Source organism: Carcharodon carcharias, chromosome 7, assembly GCF_017639515.1.
Source record: "Carcharodon carcharias isolate sCarCar2 chromosome 7, sCarCar2.pri, whole genome shotgun sequence".
In the NCBI taxonomy this organism is placed as follows: Eukaryota; Metazoa; Chordata; class Chondrichthyes; order Lamniformes; family Lamnidae; genus Carcharodon; species Carcharodon carcharias.
The window spans coordinates 83,313,812-83,328,008 of NC_054473.1; the positions used below are offsets into that span (position 1 = coordinate 83,313,812).

The window sequence follows — 14,197 nt, forward strand, 5'->3', positions numbered from 1 at the left end:
TGCTGCAAGACGCTAGACTGAAATTTACAGGCCTGCCAGAGGCAGGAAAACAGACAGGTGGACCTGTAAATTAGGGTGCTGTGCCACTGGCGGCTTGCCCACTGGCGGCTCACCCGCCCCCGCGCCCACCATGATTTTACAGGCAGTGATGGAGATGTTGGGCTGCCCACCCATGGCCCAATTGCCCTTAAGCTGTCAACTGATGCATAATTACAGGCCTCATCCTGCTGCTGCTGTGATTTAACAGGCTGCAGGAAAGGGCTGAGTCCAACGTGTAGTCAGGCAGGTTTAACCCTGCAGACTGCTGCTCAATGAAAGGGGAGGGTGCCTCCTTCCCTGGCTGCCTGTACCAATCAGAGGCCCCCCACCACCCCCACTGTTTTGCCTCCTCATGTCCACCTTCCCCAGCTGCCCAGTCCAACATGTCCGCCCAACTCTCTCGCCAGGATCTGCTAAGCTGGCCCCTGCGAGATCACGGACATATCTGAGTTTCAGACATCCATGGTTCCTTTTCCTCCCAGGCCTCCTGCACTGATCCTGTGAACTCTAAAGCTAGGAGAACAAGGGCAGCAGGTGCATGCTAACATACTACCTGTAGGCTTCTCTCCAGTCACATACCATCCGGACTCAGAACTATATCACTGTTCCTTCATCCTTGTTAGGTCAAAATTCTGGAACTCCCTTACCAAACAGCACTGCAGATCCACTTGCACCATATGGACTTCAGTGGTTCAAGGTGCTGACTTTACACCACCTTCTCAAAGATGGGCAATAAATGCTGGTCTTTCCTGGCATATCGATGTACCATAAATAAAATTATTAAAAAATGAGTCCTTTTTTCTATCTTTGTATCTGCGCGTCAGTCATTTTGTTCATGCGTGTGTCTTCATGTATGTATATGTCTGTGTGTGTGTGTATATATGTCTTTTTGTGTGTATGTGTCTTTTTATGTGTGTGTGTGTGTCTTTTTGCATGTGTTTTTTGCATGTGTGTCTTTTTGTGTGTGTGTCTCTTTATGTGTGTGTGTCTTCTTGTGCACATGTGTGTGTCTGTCTTTTTGTGTGTGTGTATGTCTGTGTGTCTTTTTTTGTGTTTGTATGTCTGTCTGTGTCTTTTTGCATGTGTGTTTCTGTGTTTGTGTGTGCGCATGTCTTCTTGTGCTTGCGCGTGTCTTCTTGTGCATGCGCGTGTCTTCTTGTGCGTGCGTGTGTCTTCTTGTGCAAGCATGTGTGTGTCTTTTTGCCTGTGTGTGTCTTTTTTGTGTATATGTCTGTGTGTGTCTTCTTGTATGTGCGCACCTGTGTGTCTTTTTGTGCGTGCGTTTGTGTTTTTGTGTGTATGTGTGCATGTGTCTGTGTGTCTGCGTACATCTGTGTGTCTGCATGTGTGTGTGTGTTTTTGTGTGTGTGTTTTTGTGTGTGTGTTTTTGTGTGTGTGTTTTTGTGTGTGTGTTTTTGTGTGTGTGTTTTTGTGTGTGTGTTTTTGTGTGCGTGTGTCTTTGTGTGTTTTTGTGTGCGTGTGTCTTTTTGTGCGTGTGTGTCTTTTTGTGCGTGTCTTTTTGTGTGTGTGTGTGTGTGTGTCTTTATGTGTGTGTGTCTTTTTGTGTGTGTCTGTGTGTCTTTATGTGTGTGTCTTTATGTGTGTCTGTGTGTGCCTTTTTGTGTGTGTCTGTGTGTGTGTGTGTGTCTTTGTGTGTGTGTCTTTTTGTCTGTGAATGTGTGTGTGTGTCTCTGTACACTTTTGTGTGTGTGTCTGTGTGTGTGTATTTGCGTGTGTGCCTTTTTGTGTGTGTGTGTGCCTTTTTGTGTGTGTGTGTGCCTTTTTGTGTGTGTGTGTCTGTGTGTGTGTGTATTTGCGTGTGTGCCTTTTTGTGTGTGTGTGTGCCTTTTTGTGTGTGTGTGTGTGCCTTTTTGTGTGTGTGTGTCTGTGTGTGTGTGTATTTGCGTGTGTGCCTTTTTGTGTGTGTGCGTGCCTTTTTGTGTGTGTGTGTGTGTGTGTGTGTGTGTGTGTGTGTGTCTTTTTGTCTGCGTTTTTGTGTGTCAATGTGTGTTTGTGTGTGTGTCTTTTCGTGTGTATGTGCATCTTTTTGTCTCTGTGTGTGTGTGTGTGTGTGTGTGTGTCTGTGTGTGTCTGTATGTATGTGTGTGTGTGTGCGCGTGTGTATATATGTGCGTATGGCTTTCTATAAGAGTGTGTTTGTACGGAGGTGTTTAATGACATCTGAAAAATGTGATTCCTAGTGAATCTGTGAACTGGCAGATCACATGCTGATAGTTTACAAAAAACTATTCTGATGGTGACTGAGTAATGATGTAAAAGATCACTGCCGTACCATTTTACAGACAGACCCAGAGTCTCATGTGACAAAACCAGAATTAAAAATTTAGCTATCATAAAAAACAGCCCCGATGATAACTGCTACTATTCTGGGCATTTCCCAAGGCACAGCATAGTCAACAGTGCCACCGTCTGTTGGGAAGTTCATTGATGATTCTGACCCAGTACTGTAGCATGCTCTGCGTAATCCCAGAACCTTTCTGAAGTGCGTAGCCCTTCAGGAGATGCAGCAATGCGTTCCCACTTTATTCACGTACCCACTTCTACTTCCTTGTTAAAATTCAACAGACAAATGAAATTTGGCAGCAATTACTGTACATAAATGTTTGCTAATTCAATTTGCATATGAGTTTCCGTTAGTGATTAGATATAATCAAATAAGTAGACAAACTGCTCCTTGTTTCAATTGCTTTTCAGACTTTTAGGTCTTCTTTTACTCTTGCATAATAAATCAAGAGTGAAATCCAATTCACTCCAAGTCAAATGAAGCCACTCGCAGTACTGAACAATTTTGAACAAGTCTTATTTCAATCCCACGTAAACTAATGGAATTGTTATTAGAAGTAAACTTGAGGACAATTTCGACAATAACCTAGTAAACCACAGCCAGAATGCGTTCAGGAGTAAAGATAAAGAAAGATGTAAAAGGAGCTGTCGATTCACTATCATCTATTTTACGCTATTGTCCAGGTTCAAAATGTCCTCCAAGTCTCTGCACAGCTAATTGAAGCTAAGCTTTAACTTCAACTATTCTCTCTACTTAGTGTCACATAAGAATAATATAACACAGAAACATTCCTTTTGAAGCATGATGGGGCTCCTCTAACTCTGGTCATTTGGACACCCTCCATCACCCCAGCATTGCTGGCCATGTTTTGAGCCATCTGGGCCTCACTTAAACCCTGCAGTCTCTCCTCCTTCCGGTCTCCCTTTAAACCTATCTTTCTGATCAAGCTTTTGATCACTCCTCCCTCATAACTCTGTCTTTAGACATTTTTATGCCAAAGGTGCTACATAAATACAGGCTGTTATTAGTCATGTAGCTCCAACTCCATCCAGTAATGTTACACAAACTACTACTGTTGGGATATTACATTGTACTCATATCATAGAGTTATATTTTACTGTCACATTACACTCAATGACTGTAATATTATTCAATCACTATTGTTATAGCCCTGTAATTATCTAATCTCGTTTGAGGTATATTTATTACACTAGGTGGAATTGTCCCAGATTTGCATTAGAGCTGTAGTGGGCGGGTAAAACATCAATGCGAGCTTCTCATGTTGTATTGTCCCAAACCCGCCACATTAATTATGCATTCCTGGGAAACACGCCGTTTCCATGGTGAGCAAGCTCCAATTCACCCGCCATGCCATCACCTCGCCGCTTCATCACACGGGGCGCCACATTTAAAATACAGGCGCACACACACCTCTCACTGCTTCCAGCCCAGGACGGCTGCAAATAAAACATGGTCCCGAAAGGCAAGAAGACTGCAGCCCCCAGGTTTAGTGATGCGTCCCTTGAGCACCTTTTGGACACTGTGGAGGCTCGGTGTGATGTCCTCTACTCCCACTCTGGCTGCAGGAGGGACAGCAACATTACCACTCTGGCTTGGTAGGTGATAGCAGTGGTGATCAGTGCCAATGCTGCACAGAAGAGGTTGGCCACCCTATGCAGATAGAGGATGAATGATCTCATCTGTGCAGCCAGGGTACGGCAACCATCTCATCACTCTAAACTCACACTTATGCCCATCACACATTCACTGGCATCTCACTTACTGCCAGCTCAAGGGACATCACCACCCATTCTCACACACAAACCCGCACATGCCCATTTGGCCTTATCTGCTCTGGAGACTGTCTCTTCAGCCCTCACCCTCTTGAGGCCACTTGCACAGATCAACATGTGCCCCCACACACACCCTGGGATACTCTCCTCCCCAGTACAGCCCTCACCTTGCAGCCTCTTCCCTTGCTTGAGGCCACTTCTCCCCCTTCCGCAAGCAAGCCCAAGCCCTGCAGCCTTACGTCTGGTTGGGTAGTAGAGACTTGCCCTTGAGCCCCACTAAAAGTGCTGTAGTGCTGCCTGTGAAGCCTGGCGCTGATGACTGCCAGTGCTGCCCGAAGCAAGATAGGCAAACAAACCTCGAAACCCTGAGAAGTGCAACTCCCCAGGCGCAAGTCACTTATGCAAGGTGTGAAACACGTTGTCATGCAATCACACCGACGTGGGCGGATGATCCAGCGTGGGGGCATGCGTCTGGCAGGCTAGTCTTATAATGATATGATGTATTACGATGTTCCTGACATCCGACGGCAGGAAACGCAGCCCGCTATTGACAGGGTGAGTGGACAATCGCAAACTGATTTCAAGACATTGTGAAACCAAGTTTTGGCCTTCTTGCCATATTGTCTGCTCACGCTGCTGAGCACGCCAGCGGGCACAGACTATTCTGCCGTGTCTTACTGTTTTATGCTATACTATCATATTTATTGTTATCTGAGGTTTATCAAACATTCAACCTAACTCTACACAATGGTCAAAGCATTATTCCTTCACAATATAGTAAACCCTTCAACACATCACTTCCCTCACTATCTGCACAATATTCATTCTGTCACCTCTCTCTGTAACACTCCCTGTGGAAAATACTGTACCTATAACCCTTACCACACAGTGCTTTGGCACAACAATGAAAAGCTGCATCATAAGCAAGATTCCCAAGTGCCAAGCCAATTCCATCATTGCAGGTTGAAAGATATGGGCTCAAGAACTCAGTTAAATTCAGCACCAGAAATATTTAATCCCATGAATTTCACAATGTTTTTTGTTTATACTGTACACAACTAGACAAATTTAAAACAACACTTTTAATGATGCACTGTCTCCTTTTGCATATCACAGTATAGCTGAAGGCTAGTGTCAATGCTAATCAGTCTGCTGTTGTGTTACGTGGATTTAGAATAATTATGTTTCAAACACTGTTATTTTTTCAAAGAAAAGAACTTTCATTTAGAAACTGTCTTCATTATTTCATGAACATTTCAAAGCTCTTCACATATTTTGAAGTGCAACGAATATAGATAGTCAAACGATTTGCAGCAATCCTCGACAGCATGTGATGATATAACTCGTACAGAAAGAAACATTTTATAAACAGGACATCTCCAAACAAGGTACAAATGAATGTCCAGCTATCAATTATTATATCAATCATATAAAAGCTATATCTCTGAAAACACTTATTTTCACCTGACTGTCATACTTCCCATGTTGTACTGGCATAAGAAAAGTTTTCAAGTCTCTTGCAGTTGATTGGCTTATATGTATTTTGATAACAAAGACAAGGCAGACCAAACAAATCCTTCAAAATAGTCAAAGAAAATCTTGTTAGAATCCTACAGCACAGAAGGAGGCCATTTTACTCATTGTGCCTGTGGCAGCTCTTTCAAAGAATTATGCAATTAGTTCCATTCCCCTGCTCTTTCCCCATAGCCCTGCAGATTTTCCCCATCAAGCATTTATCCAATTCCCCTTTGAAAGTTACTGCTGAATCTGTTTCCAACACTCTTTCGGGCAGTACATTCCAGATCATAACAACTCATCATTTAACATGTCACCTCCGGTTCTTGAGCCAATTACCCTAAATCAGTGTCCTCTGGTTACTGAATCTTCTGCCCGCGAGTCATTTTGTCCTTATTTATCAAAACCATTCATGATTCTTCTATAGATATTAACTTGGGACAAAGTTAATTGCACTTGGAAAAATATGGGTTCACCAATGAAAGGCAGGGAAATAGTGTTCAACTAACTTGACTGAGTTCCTTGATGAAGTAACAAAGAAGGTTGGTGTACGGTTGATGTTGTGTATGTGGACTTTCGAAAGTTGTTTGATAAAGTGCCACATAATACTTATTATCAAATCAAATCTTCCCTTAACCTTCTCTGCTCTAAGGCGTATAACCTCAGCTTCTCCAGTCTATCCATGTTACTGAAGTCTTTTATCCCTTGCACCATTGTAATGAATCTGTTCCACACCCTCTCTAAGGCATTAACCTTAGGTGAGGTACCCAAAACTGGATTCCGGTTGCAGCCTGACTAGTGTTTTAATAAAGGATTACGATAACCTCCTTGCACTCTTTGCCTCTATTTATAAAACCAAGGATCCCAAATGTATTTTCAGTCTTCTTGACTTGTCCTGCAACCTTCAAATATGTGTGTCCATAAACCCCCAGGTCCCTTTGTTCTTGCAGCCCTGTAAAATTATATATATTTTTTATTCATTCATGGGATGTGGGCATCACTGGCTGGGCAAGCATTTATTTCCCATCCCTCATTGCCCTTGTTCAGAGGGCATTTAAGGTTCAACCACATTGCTGTGGGTCTGGAGTCACATGTAGGCAAGACCAGGTAAGGATGGCAGATTTCCTTTCCTAAAGGACATTAGTGAACCAAATGGGTAATATCATTTAGTTTATATTGTCTCTTCCATTCTTCCTGCCAAAATAAATCACTTCACCCCTCTATGTTAAATGTCTGCCCATTACCCAAGTCCATACATGTCATCCTGGAGAGTTTTGCTATCCTTCTCACTGTTTACTACATTTCCAAATTTCATGTCATCAAATTTTGAGATTCTGCTCTTTGTACCCAAGATATACATCAAAAAGATTGGTCCCAACACTGGGGGACATCTTTGTATACTTTACTTTCGCCTGACAAAAAAACCATTCTCCACTTTCCTGCTGTTTTCTTTCTCTTAGCTAACCTCATAACCACACAGCCACTGTCCGTTAAGCTTAAGGGCTTCAATTTTAATAACAAGTCTACTATGTGGTACTTTATCAAACAACTTTTGGAAGTCCACATACACAATATCAACTGTACAACCCTCAACTTTATTTGTTAATTCATCAAAGAGCTCAATCAAGTTAGCGGAACACATTTCCCTGGCTTTCACTTACTAAAGCATATTTTTCCAAGTGTCAATTAATTTTGTCCCAAATTAATGTTTCTAAGAGTTTCCAACCATGGACATTCCTGGCCCGCAGTTGCCAGATTTATCCCTCTCTCCTTTTTAGAATATGGGTATAACATTTTGCAATCCTCCAGTCTTCCGGCACCAACTCCATCTCCAAGGAGGATTGGAAGGCTGTGGTCAGAGCCTCCACAACTTCCACCCTTACTTCTCTTTGTAACCTAGGATCAATGTCGCTTCTAAAGCTTTTTTGTTGTGTGTGGCCTGTTCATATCAATGTGCAGCTCCAACACGGAGTATCTTAAATGCTGCAAATTCTGAGTGACCTGCTCTGTAGCTTCCAGGTTGCTGCATGATTGAGCGCAGCTTAATGGGAACACTAGGATGCATTCCAATAGGACTGGGACTGGGTGACTTTTTTTACTTTCAGTACTGCCAACCTTTTAACTACCTCCTGTTTTTAACTTTTTAAAATCTAATTTTTATCTGTTTTCATCTATTTTACCCTATCCAATTTGTCTACTACCCCCTCCTTTACCATGACATTGGCAGCATCATCTTCTTTAACGAAGACAGATACAAGGAACTTATTTAGTACCTCAGCCAAGTCCTGTGCCTTCACAAGATCATTCCCTTTCTGATTCCTAATCAACCCCACTATTCCTTTGACTACCCTTTCACTAGTTATATGTTTAGACTTATGGGTTCCCTTTCATGCTACTGAAATATTTCAAGTTACCCTTATGATTGTTGAACTGCTATTGGAAATCCATCAATATGGAGCTGTGCCCACCGAGGCTGAACCTGTGTCATGAAACCCACTGGAGCTTCTGGGCAAAGTCCAATCTGCTTTGACTGGATTCCAGCTACTAGGTCCTCATCCCGGGGGGGAATTTGTAACCAATATTACCTCTCATGTGCCCCTACCTAACTCCTAATCTTCAGCCCTTCTCTTGTACTGTCCCCTAGGGCCATCAGTTCAGATCCTAAATTTTGAACATTGATTTTTACAGCGATCTATACTTTAATACTGGATTTTCTGACTGTTCATATACACATGTACCCCTTAACCTAAATCTGAATTAACCTTTGAAAACCATGGGCTCAAACATTTAATGGGCATTACAAATGAAAAAAACAAGGTTAGATGATGGCTATAATGTGGACATGCAAACTTGAAATTATTTTTATAAACTAAAGTTAAAAATATTTTTCCTTTATTAACGGATTGATTTATATTTCTATAAATATAACACTTTTAGCCCTTTATCCCAACAGGGGTTGAGTCTGACCTGCAGTTATGAAATGCTTTATATCAGTGTTGGCCGATATATCAATTACTAGTCATATGTGGCTAACTGTAAGCAGGAAGTGGCTGGCTGAATTTTTGATCAATAAATAAACAGATCAGTAATAGACAACATGGTTGGGGATGTGATCTCAGTACTCATATATGCATGACTATGTATGTGAACTTTAATCTTTTGTGCATTTGCTGGCAAGGTGAAGGAAGAACATTGGAGTGCTTTTTTTTAAATGATTTTGAATGTTTTACTTCCTTGGTTACTGAATGTTGGGAGATAGTTATGAAGTGAATATATACATTAAGCACATTTATCAGTATTGTGCTCGTGTTTGTAAGGGCCTTTCTATTGCAATTAGGGCTTGTGAATGAAACAGTCACCGCCGCCCCTCATCCCACCCCCCACCCTCACCTCACCCCACCCCCATCGCTCCCGCAGTCACCATCGCCTCTCAACCCCACCCTCACCGCTCCCGCAGTCACCACCGCCCCTCACCCCACCCCCATCCCCACCGCTCGCACAGTCACCACAGCCCGTCACCCCCCACCCGCACCCCCACCGCTCCCTCAGTCACTGCCGCCCCTCACCGCACCTCACCCCCCATCGCTCCCACAGTCATTACCGCCCCTCATCCCCACCCCCAACTCTCCCTCACCCCACCCCACCGCTCTCAGCCACCACAGCCCCCCCAACCCCACCCCCACCCCTCACTCAGTCACCACCACCCCTCATCCCACCCCCTCTGCTCTCAGTTGCCACAGCGCCTCACCCCACCCCCACCACTCCCTCAATCACCACTGCCCCTCACCCAAACCCCACACCCACTGCGCTCATAGTCACCACCACCCCTCACCCCACCCCACCCCCTCTGCTCAGTCGCCACCGCCCCTCACCCCACCCCCACCCCTACCGCTCCCTCAGTCACCAACGCCCCTCACCCCACCCCCACCACTCCCTCAGTCACCACTGCCCTTCACCCCACCCCCATCGCCACCCCCACCGCACTTACTCTCACCCCCGCCCCTCACCCCATTCCCACCGCTCTGTCATCACCGCCCCTCACCCCCCTCCTCCACCGTTCTCACACTCACCTCCACCCATCACCCCACCTCCATCCCCTCCGCTCTCACACTGACCTCTGCCCTTCACCTCACCTCCACCCCCTCCACTCTCACACCCACCACTGCCTCTCATCCCACCCCCTCTGCTCTCACACTCACCCCTGCCCCTCACCCCACCCCCTCTGCTCTCACACTCGCCCCCGCCCCCTCATCCCACCCCCACCGCTCTCACACTCACCACCGCCCCTCACTCCACCCCCCTCGTGGTCACCAGCAAATCCCCCTGCCCTCTTGGTGCCATGGTCAAAGTGTCACTTATTTTATTTCATAAGAGTTGCTCAGCCTGTATAAGACAGACACACTGAGGGTACATTTTGAAATCTAATTTATAATGGCTTTGACCAGGGTACTATTCAGAATTCGTAGAATGATGAAAATTCCCTAGAGCCAGAATGTGCCACACAAATCTGAAAAGGAAGTTTCACAATCAAGATAAGGTGCTCTGCTGCTTGTCTAATCTGACTTGCAACTTGATAAGGAATCACTATTTCCTGTCAGTCTGTTTCTGCTGCCCGTGGTTTGCTTTGCTGAAGAATGGAGATTTTTTTTTCTCATGGATGAAAAATATTATTGCTCTTCATCTTATTTATTATTCAAACCTCCTCAGCTTGCTTCTTGCCCTTTAATTGAATGAGTTCTGCAGTTTTCTCCAGATGGTTAGACTGCAGTATCCCTCATCACTGCTAGATGATATTGTATTGCTAAATAATATAAAAAAAGGTTAATTACATCAGAAGCCATTGGGAATTATTAATAATTAATTGAATTTTATAAATCTGAAGCACAGAATATTCTGATCACTGGAGAATTGAAAGTTATTTTCTTAGAATCATCCTCGTCTTCCAACACCTTCAAGCACAGTCAGAAAGACCTCCAAAGAGAAATAGAGGCTCCTGCACTTCTGGCTACACGCAGCATGTGATTGTCCCCAACCTAACTGGGAGAATCCTACATTCTGGCTCCAGACAATTGGTGAAATTAATGGTATAACTAAAAATAATCTGAATTTATGTGGCGCAGTACAGTGCACAGCTATGGTAGCTCTGCAGGACAGCTGAGAGGTCCTCGCTAGCAGCCATCCACAGCAATATGCAAACAGTGAATGTTTTGAATGTATCTTGGATGCCCGTGCCTGCAAACATGTTAAGCGTTCAGGACAACATGAGAAACCTATACCAAATAGGATCTAGGATCAGATGGTACACTGAGGTTAATTTTGATTTATCAACTGTGGAGCCACATACATGAATGTAATGCAACAAATCCACAGTTTAATTAAATACTGTCCAGTTTAATCTTGTCTCATTATGCTCCTATATTCACCTCTTTATGAAGCTCTGCTCTGTGAGAAGCCAAAGAAAGGTCTTGTGTAATTTGGGTATATGTAGCTGTTCCGGTGAAACAGATGGTCAAAGGCTGAATTTGCAGAGTGATGTATAGCTTAGAGAAATTGGCTGAATCAGATAGAACAAAAGGGAAATAAAAATGGATCTTCCCAGATAAAGCAGTGAGAGTCATTACAATCTTGACGTGAACAATGGGGGAAGCTGTGGGTCGATGTGGCTTGAATCTCCATCTGGGTGAAGAACAACAGAGCCATTGCTCACACACCCTGAAACCCTGAAGAGTAGAATGAAGTACACAGAATCTACAGCATTTGGCCCAACTGGTTTATGCTTGTGTTTATACTCCACACAAGCCCCATCCCGTTATAATGTCCTCTTCCCACCCTGCCCCAATATCCTTATTCCTTTCCCCCTCATGTATGAGTGCATTGTTTCTCTTCATACATTACATCCAATAAAATGATAACTGATTGCTGACTGAAATGACTAGAGACAGATTAAGTAACGTATTATTGTTTTGGGGGAAATGGAGTGTGTAAAATGAATATATTTTCTAAACTGAAGAACCTGAAGTTGGGAGATGAAATCTCCCTACCCCAACTGGGAACATGGAAAATCACATTCCTGTCAGTCATAATGTTTGGAAACAGGTTGGTATTCACCTCCGCAATGCCAGTACAATTCAGCCCATGCTGTCACTCCATCTAGCATTGCTTGGAGCCAGCAAACAGCAAACCTTAACTGAATAAAAAACAGAATGCTCCGGAAAGACATAGCAGATTAGTCAGCATCTGTAAAGGGGTGGGTATCCTTTCTGTTAATGGGTTACAGACCATTATTTAGTCCTGCCTTCTCCCTTTACAGAATGCTGATTGGTTAACCATGGAGTTCCCAACAGTTTCTGGCTTTGTTTCAGATATTTGACAGATATCACGTGAAGATTGAAACAATGACTGGAACTTTAGCTTTTGGCTTTTTGTAGATTGTTTACACAATAGAATAGAAACACGGCGGAAAAGTCCACCGACTTCGGTGGGACCATAAAATCACACCAGTGTAAAGTTCCACACATAGAACAGTTACAGCACAAGAGGAACTATTCGGCCCATCAAGCCCATGCTGGCGGTTTGTAAGAGCAATCCAGCTTGTCCCACTCCCCTGCCCCTTCCCTGTAGACCTGTATTATTTTTCCAGATAATTATCCAACTTCCTTTAGGAAGCCACAATTGAATCTGCCTCCACCACAATGTCAGGCAGTGCATTCCAGACCCTAACCACTCACTGTGTACAAAAGCTTTCCCTCATGTTGCCTTTGGTTCTTTTGCCAATCACTTTAAATCGGTGCCCTCTGGTTCTCAACCCTTTTGGCAATGGGAACAGTTTCTTCCTATTTACTCCTGGTGAAGTAAGTACCAGGATGACCTCATAAGTTTGAACACCTTGATCAAATTACAATTATCGATTACATTTTCAAAAAGACACCTTTTTACTCTGTTTCCTCTCTCTCCTTCCTCATGTACTCAAACAGAAAGGTTTTTCTCTTAGGAATATAACCACGGCATCCAATCAGAAGTTAAGTATCATATGTTGCTTGCCCCGACCCAGCTGTCATTAGATTTACAGAATATGAAAAAAAACTTATATGAAAACCTGACAACTTTCATTCACACCCTGTCGGTGAGGTACTGAGGAGACATGTTTTACTATGGCAACTCAGAACTTCCACTTCTGATCTGCTCAAATGTGCCTACAAAAGGCTAAAATACAGACTTATTCTCAGTCTGTTGGCAGGGGGGGTGGGGGGATGCTGTTTAAACCAGTCAATTTGGAACAAGCCAGAGTGGGTGATAAAATTGGGCAGTGTGTATAATAGGTGGGAAATTGCATCAGTTTTCCACTGAACCTGTTAAAATAATCAAAAAGCAGAATACTGCAGATGCTGGAAGTCTGAAATAAAAATAGAAAATGCTAGAAATACTCAGCACAGCTGGCAGCATCTGTGGAGATGCACATCTCGCTCCACAGATGTTGCCAGATCTGCTGAGTACATGCCAGCATGTTTTTATTTCAGTTAAAATTAGACCTTGACATTCACTTAGAAGTCTGACCTAGTAAGAACTCTAGGCATGTGTAATGACTCGACGGACTGGACAGGTTTCAACAAGAAATAGATTAACTTTATTACAGAGAGCTTTTCAGATGCTACATGTTCAATCAGGACTCTCGTCAGGAAGCTCCCCCCAGCCCCCCACCGGATTACCCACGCTTAGGGGTTATTGGTCAGAGCCTCCAAGAACATCACATGACCCCGATAGACAGCAGGAGAGGCTATACCTTCAGTTACTACGTTTCCTCTCCCTTTAGTTTTTTGCAGTTTCTATTTATAGAGAACATCTGAATATCCAACAACATATTCATATATGCAACTTCAGGTGATTAAGTCTCTGAGGTGCTTTCCTTATTCGGTTAGAGCAGCATAGCTCTACCACTTGAGGTTCTTCCACAGAGTACTTGATCACGTTGATCCTAAATCACATCATTAGAAAGTGGCAGTTCTGGGTTAAGTAACTCTACAGAGACATCGGGCATGTCTACCCGAGGCCGATCTGTCACCTCAGGGATTAGTGATTTGATGTTAATCACAGGCGGAATAGTTGGTTGTTGGAATGTCTCTATCATGAAGATGGTCCACATGTTTTTGAACAATTCTGACTTCCACTTCCACCTGGAAGGAAGGATAAGGGACCAGTTTCTGAGACAATGGTTCCAGGGACCCAAGAAGGTCCACTTTAGAAATTCCACATGAATACTAGGTCTCCTGCAGTGAATCTATGAGCTTTGCTATGAATATTGTGAATCAATTTTTGATTACTCTGATTCTTCTCTACCTTCCACTCCAAGTTTGGAAACATCAGACTTAACCTTGTACGTAGGCATTGTTTCATCAATAACTCAGACGGTGTTGAACCCGTAATCGAATGTGGCATTGTATGAGAAGAAAGTGGGAGAGTTGAGTTTCTCGAGTAACTTCTGATAACTTCTTCATTCCAGATTTGAAAGTTTGCACAGCTCTGGAGGTTGGGTGGGTGGGCGTTCAGA

At 43.6% G+C, this 14,197-nt stretch overlaps 1 protein-coding gene across 1 annotated transcript in view; it reads right to left on the bottom strand.

Moving 5' to 3' along the window:
* Positions 1 to 14,197, bottom strand: part of LOC121280368 (testis-expressed protein 264 homolog) — a 391,323-nt gene that overhangs the window by 72,576 nt on the left and 304,550 nt on the right. The gene's annotated exons all lie outside the window — the stretch shown is intronic.